Source organism: Nipponia nippon, unplaced genomic scaffold, assembly GCF_047370975.1.
Source record: "Nipponia nippon isolate SJK-2023a ecotype South Korea unplaced genomic scaffold, ASM4737097v1 scaffold_3, whole genome shotgun sequence".
NCBI classification, from domain to species: domain Eukaryota; kingdom Metazoa; phylum Chordata; class Aves; order Pelecaniformes; family Threskiornithidae; genus Nipponia; species Nipponia nippon.
In genome coordinates this window covers 56,939,237-56,956,166 of record NW_028262347.1, presented here as the reverse complement: position 1 = coordinate 56,956,166, position 16,930 = coordinate 56,939,237, and the positions used below count along the sequence as shown (strand labels likewise).

Below are 16,930 nucleotides of genomic sequence, written 5' to 3'. Positions count from 1 at the left end.
GCAAAATAAATCACATTGCTTTCTATGTGCTGCTACAAGCGCACTAAAACCCTGAGCAAAACATATGAAGGAAAACCTGCAAAAGAACACCGACAAGGGGAAAGGGAATCTAAACAGGGAAATTTTTTTTTTTTTTTAATTTTTTACTTATGGCAAAGACAAGGTCAGCATCTTGGACATATCCTTCTCTCCCAGTGCGTGCAGCCTGTACTCTCAGTACGTGATTTCTGCTTACACCAGGAAAAATATATGTGGATATAGACTGGATATAGATAGGATATAGACAGCTCCTGCTCAGTGAATAAACAACGAGGAACAGAGGCAAGGCACATCCCCAATTTATACCATTATTTCATATTGATTTATATAGTGCCTTTTGCATTCCTTAAAGTACTACAGTAGCAAGTACGGACATACCCAGTATAAAGTCTTATTAATGGGGCTCTTTCCCCCACCAATCAATGTAAAAATCAATTACCATTACTGAATGGGGAAGCCATCAAAAGATTCAGTGCTGTTTACTAACTTGTGTAGCCTGGGTTCACATGGATCTTGCCTGCTGCCCGTGCCAGCAGCACACGTTGTTTTGCTGTGCTGGCAGCTGTCCCTCCCGGTGACGAGTAACCTGTGAAGGGCTCTACGGCTCTTCGACGGCAAACCGTGTTTTCACTGAACACCCACAGACCTGTTCACTACTATGACAGGCACATGACATCTCTATAGTTCTCTGTTCAGCACCAAAACGGTATTTTCAGCTGCCCCACTATTCTGTTGATCAGGTTGTAACAGGATTCTCCAGAGGAGATGAAATGAAAACATTGTACTGGCATGCAGCCCTGGGTGAGGTCAGGAAGTGACAGCCATTAAGATAACAGCAGTCTTCAAAAATACCGGAGAATAAGGAGAATGAGAAGGAGCATAGAAATTCAGTACAAGCAAGGATACCCTCTGTCTCCTCCTAGTTTATCCTCCACGTGCTTCTGTTATTCCATGTATTCCCCTCCCTGCTTTCTCTCCCTGTCAGTTTCAGAGACGTATATGCTCCTCTGGCCATCCTCTTCTGCTCTATAATCCTAAACCCTTCTTTGTCCCATGAAGGTCCTGCTTATACATCTCCCATTTTCTTCCTTGCCTTTTGGAGATGCAGAAGTGCTGCCCCATGCCTGCTCTGCAGACCCATCCAGCGCCGTGCTGATGTTGCTGCACCTCACCCTGGGCTTCACATCGCCTCCCAGGAAAGCGTCGCCAGGCCAGCTCAGCTCTGCCCCATCCCCGCAGCCCTGTTTCAGGCCCAGCCCACTCCACTGATACTGAAGATCAGCGCTTATTTTTAACAATTACGTTTATGAATGATACTGTGGTCACTGCAAAACCATTTTTCACAGGTTTTCCTGATTGCTATTCACAGCTTCCACCTGAAAATTTAAGTGTCATTTTCAGCCCAGAGAACCTGGACAACAAAGGGACTGTAGACATTCTGGACTGAGCTGTCTGGAGCACTGTGGCCTGCAAAGCCTCAGGCCTTGTTCCAAAGCAAACCGCAGCCGATTCTTGAAGCCCAAAGGGCAAAACGCTGCTTTGTGGAAGCCGATGGCCGAGCTCCTCTCAGCCCTAACGAACCCCAGATTCCACCCGTGAAACGTAAAACACTGTCAGCTAGGTAGTATCAGGCGAGCCCGGATCACTGGCCACCCCCACGCCGCCCTGAGGCCGCCGGGGACCAGCCTCCACAGCTGAAGGCAAGCCCTGAGGGAACGCCAAGGCCGGCAAGAGGGAGGTGGACCATGAACCTCCCTCCCGCAGCTCACCGCGCTGTACTGTGCGGAGACAGACAGCGAGACAGACGGCATGCTGAGGGGGCGAACCGCGCTGCCGCCATCGCTCCTTCTGCCCGGACGCCTCCTCCCCTTCCCCTCACCCCCCCACCAACGGCCGCCGCGGCGCCTCGCGGGCCCCCGTCACGTGCGCAACTCCCCGGGCCACGTGGGGCCGGGCAGTCACGCAGCATCGCCCCGCCCACTGCCTCACGCGGCCCGGCACCTCCCTCCCCGCCCCACTCCGCGCTCCAGGCAGATTGACAGTGAAATCAACCAATCAAAGACAACTTCTTCCCCTCCCCCGCGCCCCCTCCCCCCCCCCGCCTCCGGTTGCTGTGTCATCCGGCGGCTGACATCGGGGTCGGCTGCCAGTTGGCTGCGGAGGCGTCGGCCTCCCGCCAATGGCCTCGCGAGCCGCACGACTGACATCTCCCCTGCCCAATAGTTGTTTCAGGGCGGGCGTGTCCCCGAGGGGAGGGGCGGAGCAATGGGTAAATGTCGTTGGGGGTCGGTGGGCAGTGTGGCGTTGTTGCGGTTCCGCGGCGGGGGTGCTTGGCGCCGCTGAGCGGCGACAGCCGCGGCCGTAGTCGTTATCGCGTGTGCCCGTCACAGCGCCCCGCCCTGGGGGCCGGCAAATGAAGGAGGCACACTGACGTAGCCTCCCCTCCCGCCTCGGCTGAGGAGGGCCCCAGCGCTGCCGCGAAGAGGCCGCCAAGGAGAGCAGCTCGGTGGGCGGGTCTTCGTGCTGTTGTGGTGTAAGGGGCACATCCCTTCTCCAATGGTGTCCGAGGGTGCAACCCGCAACCCAATCCGTGGCGCGGAAGGGCGGGGCAAGTAGGGGCGGGCGAGCGGGTGCCCCATTTAAGGGGCAAATCTCGCAGCCAACTGGCAGAAAGGAAGAAGGGGTGGGAGCCAGTGAGGGTTGCGAAGGGGGCAATATTAACCGATGATAGTCAGCAAGTACAGCCAATCAGCGAGGGTGTAGTGACGCGACAGCCCAGTTAGAAGCGCTGGGAGGTGGGTGTTCCGCTCTGATTGACGTGGGCCGTGGCTAATGGGCGGAGAGATCCCCGAGGCTCTTCCCAATGGGCAGCGTGTAGGGGCGGAAAGGGGAGCGGAGGGAGAAGACGAGCAGGCGGAGCGGCCAATCAGCGTGGGGGTCGGCGGGGCGCCGTCCAATGGGCGGTGCGAGGGGCGGTGCGGGGGCGTGTCTCGGTGTGTTTGGGTTCGTGCTCCTCGGGGGAGGGAGACGGCGGCGAGGAAAGTTTGGTTTTTTTTTTTTTTTCTTTTTTTTTGGTGGGGTTTTTGGAGGGCGGGGGGGCGTTTTTCGCAGCTTCTTCGCGTTTGTTCCCTGGGTTCGTGTTTCCCGGGCGGGCGGGCGGAGCCGCCCCCGGCACTGAGAAGAAGGGGGCTCAGCGCACCGCGGCGGCGCCTCAGCGGTGAGTGCGGGACAGGCCCCCCCCCCATTCCTCCCCCCCGTCCCCGGGCGGAGGGCGGGCGGGCCGCCGGCCTCCCTCGGGGCCCTTCCCGCCCTGGGGACCCTCCCGCCGCCTGTGAGGGGGCCTTTGGCGCCGAGCGCGGGCGCCCCCTCCCCCCTCCCCGAGCTGCGGTGCCTCGGGTGGGGGGGGAGGGGAGGGGGGGCCGGGCCGGCGGGAGGGGCCCCGAACGGCGGCTCAAGGGCGCTGCCCCAGCGGCGCCGGGGCTGCTGCTCCCCCCGCTCCGCCCCGGCGAGCGCCTGTCCCGGGGCAGAGCCGGGCTCGTGCCGCCCCCTCTCCGCCGCCCGCCTCACGTGCGGCCGTCGCCCGCCGCGGCTGCGGCCCGCCGCCGCAGAGGGTGCCCCCGCCGCCCCCGCCGGTTTTCCCGACAGGGCCCCGGCGGGAGGCGCGGGCGGCCCCCAGGCCGCTGGCCGGCGGCCGTGGTGCGCAGCGCCGTGCGCTCGGCTGGCTGCCGAGCCCCGGGAAGAGCCGCCCGCCGGCTCGCCCAGGCCGGGCAAAATGTGCGACGGCGGAAAGACCCCGAGGAGCCTTTCTGTGGCTGGGGAGAAAAGTGCTTTTGTGCGGCGTGGGGACAGTCCTGAGGTTGCGTTGATACCACTATAAGCCGCGCTGGATGTGTTGAACATGATGCTAGTTATAATGTGTGTATGTGGGTGGGAGGGAGGAGTGACCGTGCTCAGAGGTGTGTCCCAGGCGGAAAAAAAAAAAGCCAAAACCAACTTTCCCGAGCTGTTTGTAGCAAAATGAGCGAATGTTTGTGTCTGGAGAAACTTCACTGGCTGTGGATAACGCTGCTTGTGGCATGGTTATCTTGCAAGCTCAAATCTGCTTTATGGAAATGCATGTAGGAGTATCTACTACAGGATAGAGCTGAGGCTTGTTGAATAAAACCAAGTTTCAACAAAGTGTTTTCCTAGCTAAAGTAGACATGCTCATTACTGTAAACGGTACTTCATTTGTCCATTTTTAACATTTCACAAACTTTAAGGAATATTTGTTAAGATATCTCTTTGTAAATTTAACTTTTTTTTTTTTTTGCAATCCATAATTATTATTTTTTAAATCATGACTTGTTAGGTTTCAGTGTCGCATTTTCATCCTCTATAAAACCTGTGAATCTTCCTGAGAAATAGTAGGTGGATCTTCAGGGTTTGTATATCTCCGTATTTGAAAGGTCTCTTTTACTTAGTATTTTCCAGTAATATTGCTATCCAGATGAATTGGATTTTTAGTTTCTGCTACAAGCGTTGTAGAGGTAATAGCTTAAATTCGCAGGGCTGTTACATACGTGCACAAATTCAAGCAGCTTTGTAGTTAGTTTATCTACACTGGAGTTGTTCAACAATTCCGTCCTCTCCTATGGTGACTCTCTCTAATGGTACAGATTCCTTGGAACATGCGTGCTGTTGAGAAGCTGGGAAAATACTGTCATCTGCTGCATTACCTGAGGTCCTGAATTTAAAGATAAGGTCAAGTTTTTCTACACGATCCACGGTTAGTGCAAGTACTGCCATGTAGATATACCTCAGGGAGTGGTTTGTAAGGGTGACTTTTCACCTGTGTTTAACTAAGTTGCAGGTAAATCTAGTCAATTCTGCAGTGAAGAAATCATCCTGCAAAAAGTTGAGGCTGGGGAAGGGGGAATGGAGCCCCGAGCAGTAGGAAGTGTGTGTTAGCTTTTCTGCTGTGAAGTTCTGGCGGCAATAAGGCGCAGGCACATCTTTCTTTGTAGAAACTAGGTGAGGTTATCATTATACCTTTTACTTTCATCTTGGTTAGCTATATTGCATGTAAATGTTTAGTGAATATACAATTTTATGTAAAACTATACATATGTATAGAATTAGCTCAGAAGTTTCAGTGCTAGTTGGTAAAATTCTAATGTGCATACTTCTCGTGTGAACTTGGTCTTGGTTTCTGTTTTCTCATAATGTTGTTATCGGGATGCTTGGTAAAGGGAATCACTTCAATCCTGTAATGTGGAAGTACTGGGAAAAAAAAGAAAAACCAGTCAGTGTCTCTTGATTAGGCAGCCTTATGAATTGGTGCATTACTGCAGTTTCTGTATAGCTGCAAATTTAGCTGGAAATCTAAGCTTTCATTTAAATAAGCTCAAATATTTGGAAATAAAAATCTTGAAACTGTGAATCAAAAAAGGCTTCGTCTACCAGAGTTTGTGTGACTGAATAGTCCAATAAAACATTTAGGTAGAATGTTGTCATGGCTTTGCTTGGTGATGAATGTTTGATCATTGAAACTTGATGTTGGAGGATGATGACTTGAAGAGGAGGGAGCTTCAGGAGAGAATTTTGCGTAGTTCTGAGGTAGTGTATTTTACCTGGGATCTTCCTCCTGTCGTAGGAAGTATGAAATTAGAAATAAATTTGTTTTGCAGAAGTAATGCATAATGTACATCATATATAGAGATAGCTGCATCTAGAACAATGGGATGAATAGCTGCATCCAGAATGATGGAAAGAATTAGAGGACTGCTATAGAATAACTCGTTTGAAAATATGTTCAAATGAGGTTTGTTCTCTTGGGTTTTTGAGTGGGGTTTTTTTGTTGGGTTTTTTCCTCCGGTAAAGATGGTGTATTTCTGCTCACAGAAGAGACTGGATTTACAATTAAGCAGTATAAAGTAGAGATCATAGAATAAGTCTAAGGAGCTTAGTTATTGACTTGAATGAGTTTATTAATAGTCTGCTTAATGGTTCAGTTACTTTATTCTCCATTTCTGCAGAATGCTTGGATGCAAAGTCTCTTGCATCCTAGTCACTTATTGCCATTATCATGTTTATTTTCTCAGAATGTCTCTTTATACATAGATATTATCTGGTTTGTGCAATAATAGTAATAATAACGATTAACAGTCTTTTTCCAGCTTCTTTGCAATGGCTTTCCTCAGTAATTGCTCTCTAGTGCTACTATTAGATTCACAAATTCTGTCTATACTGAAGATTTACAAATTCTGCAATACTTCTACTTACAGAGTACCTTACAGCTATTCAATTCTTTATTATTAGATTTTATTTTTCACTCAGCCTTTTTCTGTGTATAATTTCTGGATCAGTAAATGTGTCATTGTAAAGAACGGGCATTGCTTGTCTTCGTAGGATAAATTAAGCATATTTAGCACATAGATAAGGGGGGGAAGTACCTGATACGAGCAAATATATACCAGTGGTTTTCTTTTAACTTACAAGTTTTCTGTCACCTCAGTGCTTATAAAATGTGTTTGCCTGAATTATCTCTGGAATTGCTTTTAATGATCTATTTGTTGCGATTTCAGAAATTTTACTTGTGAAACGTTATACTATCTTGGGGAAAGAATATCATGAAGATGTGAGTCTTCAGTTCTAATAGGAAGAACTTAGCACAGAGATGTTAAGCAAACAGTTAGTAACATTATTTCTAATTGTTTGACCAGATGTGGTAGAATAAGACATGGATTCTTCCTGATAGTCTTCCTTAGCTTAACATTTACTGTCTGTCTCCCTTTTCAGATAAAATAGATATGCCAAGTTCACTTGTTCTTTCAGCAGTGTGTGGAATAGGGACTGAAGAATTGTTTTTAATTTCTTGTGAATGCAAACTAAACTTTCTGCTACTATCTGCTAATAAAAGTAGGGGCACTTTTTGGTACTTCAGCCAGCTGTCACTGTCAGACAAGTAGTTGCCTGTTGGTATTTTTGCTTGTGAGGTGGTCAGGGTAATAGTAATCAGGGTATTCTGATTGCTGTTCCCTGTCACTTTCAGTGGATAGTAAAACTCTTATACTTCCTTACATTTCTCTGTGTTACTGTTCATACCATCTTTGCGTCGCACTTTTTTTTTTTCTTCAGGGGAATAAGCATGCTTTGCTGCAAAGAGCTGGTGTATTTTTTTTTTTCTCCTTTAGAGCAGTAGGCAGTGAAAACGTTAAATAATTTTTCCCTTTGCCTTCTATAGCGGTAAGAGGGAGAGGGTGGTTTTGCACTTATTATGGTTTGCATCATGTTGTAGGGGAATGTTCTGAGGTTTTTAAGTTTTCATCAGTGTAAGGGTTGTGGTTGGAGTTTGGATGTTCTCCGTGTTTACCATGTAGTGAGCTATGGAGATGACCTTTTCCAGTTTCAGCTAGTCAGTACGGATTGCATTTCTGGGCCTTGCCAGCTTTAGTAGTTCTGAAATCAGATATCTTGCGTGTATTTCCTGATTTAATGTCTGTGAATTAGAAAAAACACAATAGTTCCTTTGAAAAAATCTGGGAAGAAAACTGATGTTCTATCTGAGACTTCCACTGTTTAATAATTTTTAAATATCTATTTAAAAGGGTAAATGGATCTGAAAGTAGTTCTTGCCCAGTTTAGCTTTTAGGTCTGTGGAGAAACATAGTGCTTGTCAGGAGAAATAGGAGGTACTGTAAGGCAGCAGTCTTGCTGCATGTTAGAGGACAGTGGTCAGAATAAATGTGTAAAGTATAAACTGGTAGTCAATATATTTTGATCCTGTCGGGCACAAGATTGAAGGCTGAAAAGCTAATTAGCGGATGAAAGGATAAGAAGCAAAGTTGCAAAACAAAGATTTGATAATTTTAGCCTGACAGAGGATTGGGCAAAAGGTGATACAATAACATCATGCTGCCTGTGTGAGGGGAAGCCCTCTAAGCCATCTAAATGAGTAGCAAAGTAAGAGTCGTTAATGTTTTTACTTGCATTTAATTTGTATAATTTCATTGTAGCTCTTGACAGCATTATAAAAAGCATTATAGTGAAAAACAACCTAACGAAAGGTTTTTCAGTAGTGTATTCATTTTTTCGATAGTGAAGTCTGTTTGTATTAGGAGAAATTTATTCTTTTATGCTGTTTGATTTAGTAGCGGACTAAGAACAGTTTTTACGAATACTATTAACTTTCTTCTGTTAAGTTTAGAGATTTTCAGATTCTAGTCTCTGTTTTCCTAGTTGGAAATGCTTCTTCCTGTTCCTCTAATCATCTTGTATCCTAGCATTGCAGGTTTTTTCCTACTTGAGTCTCTCTTTTCTTACAGCAAACATCGGTCATGCCTTGCAGTTCTCTACTGTGTTCTTCATGTGGCAAAAGTAGACTTTGTGAGAAAGTTTCACAAGTTAAATTGAAAGTTTGATTTTAAATCAAGAAGCTAAATGTTTGAAAAGCTGTATGTCGGCATTCTTGTTTTAAGACTGGTCTAAAAAGTCTGCACATGATCAGAACTGAGAAATGTCTGGGCTGCTCTAAGGCAGTTGCTACCGACTTTCCTGGCCCTGTGACCTCTCTGCAAAAATCTCATGGCTGTATCACGCATGTGGTAGAAAAGGGATTCACCTCTAGGAAATAGAAGTAACTCTCCAGGGACTTAGCAGTCTACCGTGGACTGAACATGCTTTGGCCCTAGAGCAGCCCACCAATGTTAATAGGAGTAGGCCCTCTTGTCTTGCTGCTTCTTACAGCCAAGAGATTTAAATTACCCAGCAACCCTGTGTCAGCATGGTCTAGTTATAAACTTGGCTGTCTTATGAGCTATGTGTGGTTGAAGAGACACACGTTGTCCAGCTCTTCGCTTGTACGTTTGAAAACCTTTTACTTCCCTCCTAGGACATTTTTTGGATCTTTAGAAATAATCTGATGACTCTTTCTGGAGACTATTGAAATGCCATAGGGTACATTTTATTTTCTCACTACCGCTGGCAGTAGAATCTGCTTTTTATACAGCCGTACCATAACTTTGTGATTTAAAAGTTTTTCCAGAAGTTAGATTTGTAGGTGGTTAAATCCCCTATACATTCCCTTTCTTTACTAATGCAGTGAAACACTATTTCAAATGTCCGAGGTTTCTGTCCTTGCACACTGTGACTTAAGAAACTGTAAGTTAATAATACTAGCGGGTGCAATTAGCTTGAGGAACGATGTCTTTAATACAAACTTAGAGAAAGTATTAGTATAAATTTTTGATGAAAAAATGTTGTCTCTGAAGTAGAGGAAGGGAATGTGTCCCCTCACCTCAGCTTCGTACAGAAACCAAAATATACTTCACTCCAAAATGAATTATGATCCATCCTCGACCTGAAGCAGCTGAAAATCACTTTAAGAAGGCCATAATACATGTTGCATGAAATAGTTGCTTTGCAACATTGTCAGCTACTTTTATTGTTTTTAGTATGTATCTTTGTGACCCTCTCTAGGATTTTTATGCATTGAGATTTTTCCCAGATACATTTGTGTGATTATGACAATATTCTTATATTGCTATAAATGAGGCAGTTTAACTCTGTGTTGGGAACATGCTTATTCTGAAATTTGTGTGTTTGTTTCTTTTAAGTTCAAGTTAAACCATTTCTAAGTAAGAAGCAAAAAAAAAAAAAAAAAAAAAAAAAAGAGCACTTTGGCACAAATGTGTGTCCACACAGGAAGTTTTACTATTGCAGCCATTGTAATTTAAATTCATATCCTTCCGTATGCATTTGGGTTCTGAGAAGAATTTGTTTCGAATTAGCTTTCTAACTTTTTTCTTTGTCAAATGGCTAAGATTCTGCCTTGTCGGATTTTAATTGCATTGCACCAGACGTCTATTCTTGCAATTAAAAATGCAGATGAGTCTCTTTTTGATGAGGAGAGCAAGAATGAAAAAGAATCAAGCCACAGTGCTTATTTGGAACTGTTCGTCAAGATACAGACCTTTTTTCATTGACATTGCAAAAAAATTCCAGTATTTAATATTTTTGAAAGTTTTCTCACATTGGGAAGCTTTTAAAGATGGATACCATCTTTATACTAGTATTCCCCTGCCCCTCATATTAAGTGTCTTTTTTGTGGTGATTTTATGCAGGCACAGCTCATGTATTTCCTAGCCCTTCAAAACAATGTGTGATACTAAAGCTTAATTATTTTTTTTTTTAAAGCTGTGCTTTTTTGCTTGGGTAAATGTTTGGGTGCTTCAGGATCTGCTCATCCACTTTCTGTAGCTGGTGTGGCGACAGCATGAAGAACGTGCAGATTTTAGTTGTTTTTCAATGTTTCTATTTAATAAAAGGTTAGGGGAACGTTACCTACGTTTCTGACGGCACCCACTTTGCTGAATGGTACTTGAAAGGGGAAAAAATGTTTTTTACTGCACAGCTAGGCTTTTTTACTCACTTTTTAAACTACATAGTTGCAGTAAATTAACTGTCTAGAACTTTCTTTGCTTGGCCTTTTTAATTTTGAGGGTACACCGAGAAGCAACCAAAACTGGCAGATAATCTTCTCTTTTGTTGGAAGTTAACTCCTCTGGTTCTTTCATCTTTAAAAGCCAACTTTCTTTCTTTTCCCTGTCCTTGGCAATTCATGTATTGCAGAAAATGGATTCAAATTGAGAAAGACTTCCTGTTGATTGAAAAGTAAATTAGCTTGTGGAGAAGCGTCTCAGGGGAAAAAAGGTAGAAGTCCCATTGTATCAAATAATTTTAACATTGGCTAATAAGCAATGGAAAACGCTCCTGACAGCGTAGCATAGTGGTGGCCTCAGGGCAAGAATACAGTGACGTAATTTGTCTGTTCTGTCTCCAGCTCTAACCCTGTACTTATCCAACGCTGGATAATGTTACTTTCACCAGTTTAGGTAACTAGATAAACTGGTACTGCCTTGTGTATGGATACTGTATGTCAGCTTAACTTGCCCCTGCTTCAGCTGGGTATGTAAATAAACTAAAAATAACCTTAGTTTTACAAAGTTTTAACTCAAAAAATAACTGGGAGTTTTTATTACTACAGTTTCAGATTGAATAAAGGATGAACAAAAACTAACATCTACCGGTGACAAACATTCAAACCTAGGAGCAAATTTAAAGAGAGATTTTTAGATATGGTGGGAGAGCTTGACTGTGAAAATCGCTTGTCATGTATTGCAAGCAGGTAGCCAAAAGGCAGACTTTTATGTTTTTGATAGAAATAATAAAGATTGGTTACCTATCTTTTAAATGCCACTTTCAGAGGAAATTAGATGTGAATGTTGAACTGTTTTGTGCCAAACCCAAAGGACTGAAAATGTAGGGCCCTGACCTCACACATACTTGAGCAGGTCCAAAACTCTTCTTGCCAGTAGTTCTAACTAAGCGTGTTTATCAGAGGTTGTAGTGTTGAAGACTAGGATTGTATCGCTAATAACTTTGCTTTTGTTTTTAAATTAAAAAAAAAAGCCATAAAAAAATGAGTGTGTTGCCTCATTTCTTTGAAGAAGATTGAAAAAAACATTGAATATAGAGCAGATTTTTGAAAATGAGCTTCCTGTTCCTTTCTTAGGTGCCTAAATAGCTGAAAAGTACAATTCAGACTGATGTCAAGCTATAAATATTGATGAAGCTGAACTTGGCAGCTGGTTATGTTGAAAGGTGGTATTTGCAATTATAGTTTAGAATTATTTGCTTGACAACTCAGTATTTGTTGTCTTTGACAATAATAGTGTTAAGATCTTGGACTTCTCTGCATATATAATCATGTGGTAGGAAGTCAAAATGTCTTTATATAAACCAAAAGACTCAGTTATTAATGATTAGAAATGCGATAAATATGGAACATTCATTTGGAAAATTTCGGGGTGTAAACTAGCAAAGAGTGAGGTAAAAAATAAGAGCAAACTGTGATTTAAGCTTCATTCTCCATCCCCCTCTCCCCCCGGCTCTCCTCCTGGCTCCGTCTGGCTAGAAGCGTCTCCCTAAAGCTGCGTTACGGGGTGTAGTGCCGCGACCTAGAGCGGCTCTGTGGGCGGCTGGGGATGCCTGTCTGTGTGTCACGACGGCTGTAGGGGTGAGCAACCAGCAGTGCCGCGCTGGTGTGAATTCCCTAACAGTGCAGCTCTTAGTGTGAAAGATAACAAAACAAAAGGATAGTTTAACAGAGGAAACGTTGATACTCTTCTAATTATAATACAGGAAGACAGTAAGAACTAGAGAGTTTGAAAGATGCAGTGTCTTCCAATCCTGTGATGCATTTGAATGGTGTTTAGGAGTGCTGTCTTTAACTCTTGTAACTGCTGAAGTTACCATTTACATGTGTCAATGGATAAGCCACCCCTCCCCCTTTGCCGTGCGCATGCCTGCTTACTACCTTATCAGTTTTAATTTAGTTACTACTGCTGGTTTTGATAAACGTACTGTTATATAGGACTTGATGACTGTTACTGGTGGCTCAAAAGGAAACCTTCGATCCCGAGTTGTCTTTCATGGTATGAACGGTCGGATGGGATGATTCTGTTGGGATTATCAGCAGTGAAGGAGTTATTTATAGCTTTCAGGTTTAAAGTTGAGCTGTTGAGAAGCAGGCTTCTCTCTCATCATAACATTTTGCTTAAGACGGAGAAAAATGTTTAAAGTCTCTGGTCTAGTGTAACATCCCCTCTCCTTCTCTTCACCTCTCCTCCAGGACACTCAAGTCCTCTGTATTCTGAAGACTCTGTCGTTTTGCAAATGTCCTGAAATAAAGGCTTGCTACAGTTGCACTGGTTTTGCTTCAGCAGTGCTGAATCATTGGGAACGCTAGTATGCATGGATTGCTGGTGCTTTGAGCGTGTTGACTGCATCCCCATTTTTGCCACCGGGGCACCGTTAAATTACATGATAGTTGTAATACTCATGGTAATGACTGCTTGTGTGCCATTAGGATTCCGAGCATTGCTACCATTATCAAGTAGAAGCGGTATTAGCTGTGTGAAATGGTCCCTTTTTGTGCCTGAAAAGCATTAGTTTGCAAGACCTAAGAGAACAGAAGATGAACAATTGAAAAGAATGAGTTTTTTATAGTGATAGTTTGTTTCCAACTTTGCTAAAAAATTTCTTTCATTATGTTGGCTGGGTAAAACTTTGATATAGAGTGGAAAAAGTAGCCAGTATTCTCAACTCATCATGTTTTAATTCCTAGATGCTCCCGTCATCATCAAAACTCTTACTATGCTGCTGACTGTCAAGAAGACACGGTTGGTCAGCTAAGATAGAGAGTACTCCCAACAACCTCAGTTTCGGTAGTTGCCATAAACGTTGTGTTAGAGTGTTGAAGGACTTGAAGAGAAAAAGTAGAAATAGTTTTGAGGATGTTTATTACATATACATATGTACGTACACACACACATGCATATGCATATAAACTCGTGTATATATATGCTTCAGCCATACTGAAAAAATAAAGTGGGACAAAGCACAAAGGACTTTGGAAAACTTAACCAGTTGGCAGCTGTGGGCAGATTATAGTCGGGACGTAACCTTGATTACAGTTGCGAAGTGATAAGTAGTGTACGATAGGCTGCTGAGGCAAAGTAGAGACAAATACCTTTTATGTTCACTGTAACCTGTAACAGATTATTTAGCAAAACCAGTATAAGCAGGAAAGAAGTGAATTTTTATGCTCCTTTGTGCAGTAGAAGGTGTCAGAAAGGTGTAAGCAAAACACTTCTAAAAACACAATTTAAAATTTACTTTTCCTTTAGTGGGAAGAGGAACATTTAGCACCTTAAATGTTTATGTAAATATTTTGGAACACTGGGAAGGTGGCAATGCAGTGTTCTGTCTTCAGCTCATGTTTCAAGGCTGTCTTCAGATTCAAGAGCTAGAAACAGGATTTTTTTAAATAGAAACTCTGACTTAGGGCCATTTTTGTGCAGTCCAGGGCTGCCTTTCCTTACCCTGCTTTTGAAACTGATGATCTGGTACCCAGGTGATCAAGTGAATAAAATTTTTGCTTTTTTAAAGGTTATATTTCTTAACTCGTGTCCATATTACTAGTTTGCTCAGAAAAAGCCCCATAAATGTGATTTGAGAACTATCCTTTTGCACTTGTTTCTCATGTCCTCCTTAACATTGAGTCAAAAAGGGGGACATTCTTTAACAGCAAAAACCCAACTCACTAATGATTGGGTTTTCTTGAGCAGGTCATGTTGTGTAATTGTCCATTTAGCAAAAAACCCCTGACATCTTCAGGAGCGTTCTCTTTTATGAAAGGGGTTTGCTAATTTATTTTTGGGCTGTTGATGTGAAAAGACTTAAGTCCTGTGAACTGGGGCTTGTGTTTTGTACATGTAGGTTAATGACGTAACTTCAGTATAGTCCTTCTGTTCTCATGTTCCCTTAGGAGAGCAGTACAGACTAATGTACATGATATCTGTTCCAAGTTACAGTTATTTATCTTGTCGTTGAAAGTGGCTGTGTCATATCTACATTAACAGCTGAAGCATTTTCCATATAGTACAGAAAACGTCAGTGCAGAGAAGTTAATATTGAACTGCATATTGAATATGAAGTTGTGCAGCCAACACTGAATTAAACATAATGGACATTTTGTCCAGTGTCGTGTTTTGCTGTAGAACACCACGGTGATTTTGTGGAGTACTCAGCTGCCATTGCTGAATGATGATCTCTGGATTTTTTTTTTTTCTAAGAGGCTGAGGATTTCTGCCTTCTCCCATTCCTCCCCGCTGCTTTGTTTAGAGTCTATCTTTAGTTCGTTTTTCCTTGAAGTGCTAATCCTTCCTGAATTTCCTTCCACCTAACTAATGCAAAGAGATGGTTCTAAACAATGTGAAAGAAAGAGGTTGTAAATCTTCTCTCAAGCACCAGTAGCATCTCTCCTTCTCCTAGCGAATTGTTTCTAATTGAGTACAAGTTCCATTTCCCTCTTCAGTCTCCAAAAGTGGAGTAAAGCGGAGAAGGACTACCACAGTGAGACCTGGATTGTGTTGGATAATTTTTATAGTAAATCATGACTGTTGGAGTGCCAGTGTGCTGTAGATGAATAACTATGAAATATTTCTGTATTGTTTTGAAGTCATGAATGACTTTAAGCCAACTTCCCAATATCCTAATTGGGCATGTGATGTTTTTGTGTATTTATGTCGGCAGCTGGTTTTTGTGAGGTGATGTTTTTAGACAGCTTGAGGCCTTCTGAGCAGAGAGTGTGCTTTTATGTTGTGGAATGATTCTGATAAAGCAACCAAGTCAGAACTAAGCTTAAAATTAAAATTTGCTGCTGTCAAACATTTACCCACTTAGCAAAGAGACAGTTAAACCACCCTGGCAGCAAAGACCCCCTTTTGTCTCCAAATTACTATTTGAATGGAAATCATGCCCAGAAAGCTCTCAGTTAATGCTAGGAGCTCAGGAGAAAATACTCAGTTTATGGCAGCTAGTCCAATGACAGGAACAGTTTGTCACTAGATAATGCTGTAGTACATTAAGTATGAGCAGTAGCCAACAAGGTGATGCAGTGAATTTAGAAACATGCCACCTGTTGGTTACTTTCATAACAAACCTTTCTTTTATGGTGCCTGAATAATGGCAACTGGAATAATTTAGATTTTAGTGATGTTAACTTGGATGTATAGTGGTAAACCAATACTTCTGGACCTCTTTTCATTCCTGGAAGTTGGTTATGTTTTGCGAAACCAAAATTGAAGTATTTAATTCTAGCTGTGGTTAAGACTGGGTGGTGGATTCTGAATGAGTTGAAATGGGCTTGAGCTTTAGCCAGTTCAGTGCTGCTGATATGTTATTCTTTCAAAATAGGATTAAATACCCGATAATTGGTAGGTAATGGGATTAATTTTTACACCTAATATTTAATATTCAGGAGTTATTGTAGGATTATGTAATCACTTTCCTTGAACACACTTGTGTGTGTTCTCTCAGTTCTTATACAAAAAAAACAGTTTCACCCTGTGTTTTTTTCCCACTTGTGAATAGAAATTATATTTTTTTTTTTTTTTTAGGGCTTCTTACTGTTCTGTTGTATCTCATAGTCTCTGTTTCTCCAGATTTGGATGGGAGGCTGGGGGGGAGAATTTGAAGAAAACATTTTCTTGATGGCAACCTGTTCCTTTCAGTTCTGTGCACCTGGAATATTTTGTGTTCCTACAGAGGCAGCTTATGTGAGGTGACCAGAAAGGAGATATTTGCTTTAAGTAAAGGACCCTGTGCACAAATGTGGGAAGATGTGCAGCACCCTAAAGAATACTTGAGGAAAAAAGCTAGTCTAGGAGTCCTGACTGCACGGGATATTTTGCTGTTTCATAGATTCCCTAACCCAGCTAAGCAAATTGCTGCACTTGACTATATTGGAACTAGAAATACATACAGAATATTTGGGGGGTTACACTATACATGCATACAGTTCTAGTCTGTCAGGGCAGGACTTAATATATGTAAGCCAGAAGTACGTAGGTATAATGAATTGTTTCTGCTATGGCAAGATAATAAAGACTGAGTCTTGATCTTTCAGTGTGCCTGGGTGCCTGAATTAATAAGTAAGTGTTGTAGTTAGCTGATTAATGCTTCCCTATGAACTGTCACAGTTCTTGGAGGGAAGGGGGAGGTGCCCCCCTTCGTTCTGTCAGAGGAATGGTGGGTTTGTGGGTGGGTTTTTTGTTTGGTTTTGTTTTTTTTTCTTTTTTCTCCCCTCTGGCTACCTAATCAAACTATGTCTGCTTTCCTGGCTAAGATTTTTCCTGTGCAGTCCAGGCAAGTGGGTTGATGCATCCTAAAGCCCTGGCTGTCGGCAGAAGTAGATACTTACTCTGAGGATTTGAATTAGGACAAGATGTATGCATGACATTTAAATTCTGTTGTGACTGTGGTAGACACTGAGATTCTCCTCGCT

The 16,930-nt window shown here is 43.1% G+C and overlaps 1 protein-coding gene across 6 annotated transcripts in view; it reads left to right on the top strand.

Moving 5' to 3' along the window:
- Window positions 1-2,726: 2,726 nt before the first annotated feature.
- TNRC6B (trinucleotide repeat containing adaptor 6B) overlaps window positions 2,727-16,930 on the top strand; it is a 134,569-nt gene continuing 120,365 nt past the window's right edge. For 5 of the 6 annotated variants that reach the window (XM_087767831.1, XM_087767844.1, XM_087767835.1 and 2 more), the window contains exon 1: window positions 3,114-3,256. The gene's annotated coding sequence lies outside the window, so the exon portion shown is untranslated. Of the gene's footprint in view, window positions 2,835-3,113; window positions 3,257-16,930 lie in introns of those variants that run through there. The other variant, XM_087767830.1, reaches the window with a different exon arrangement.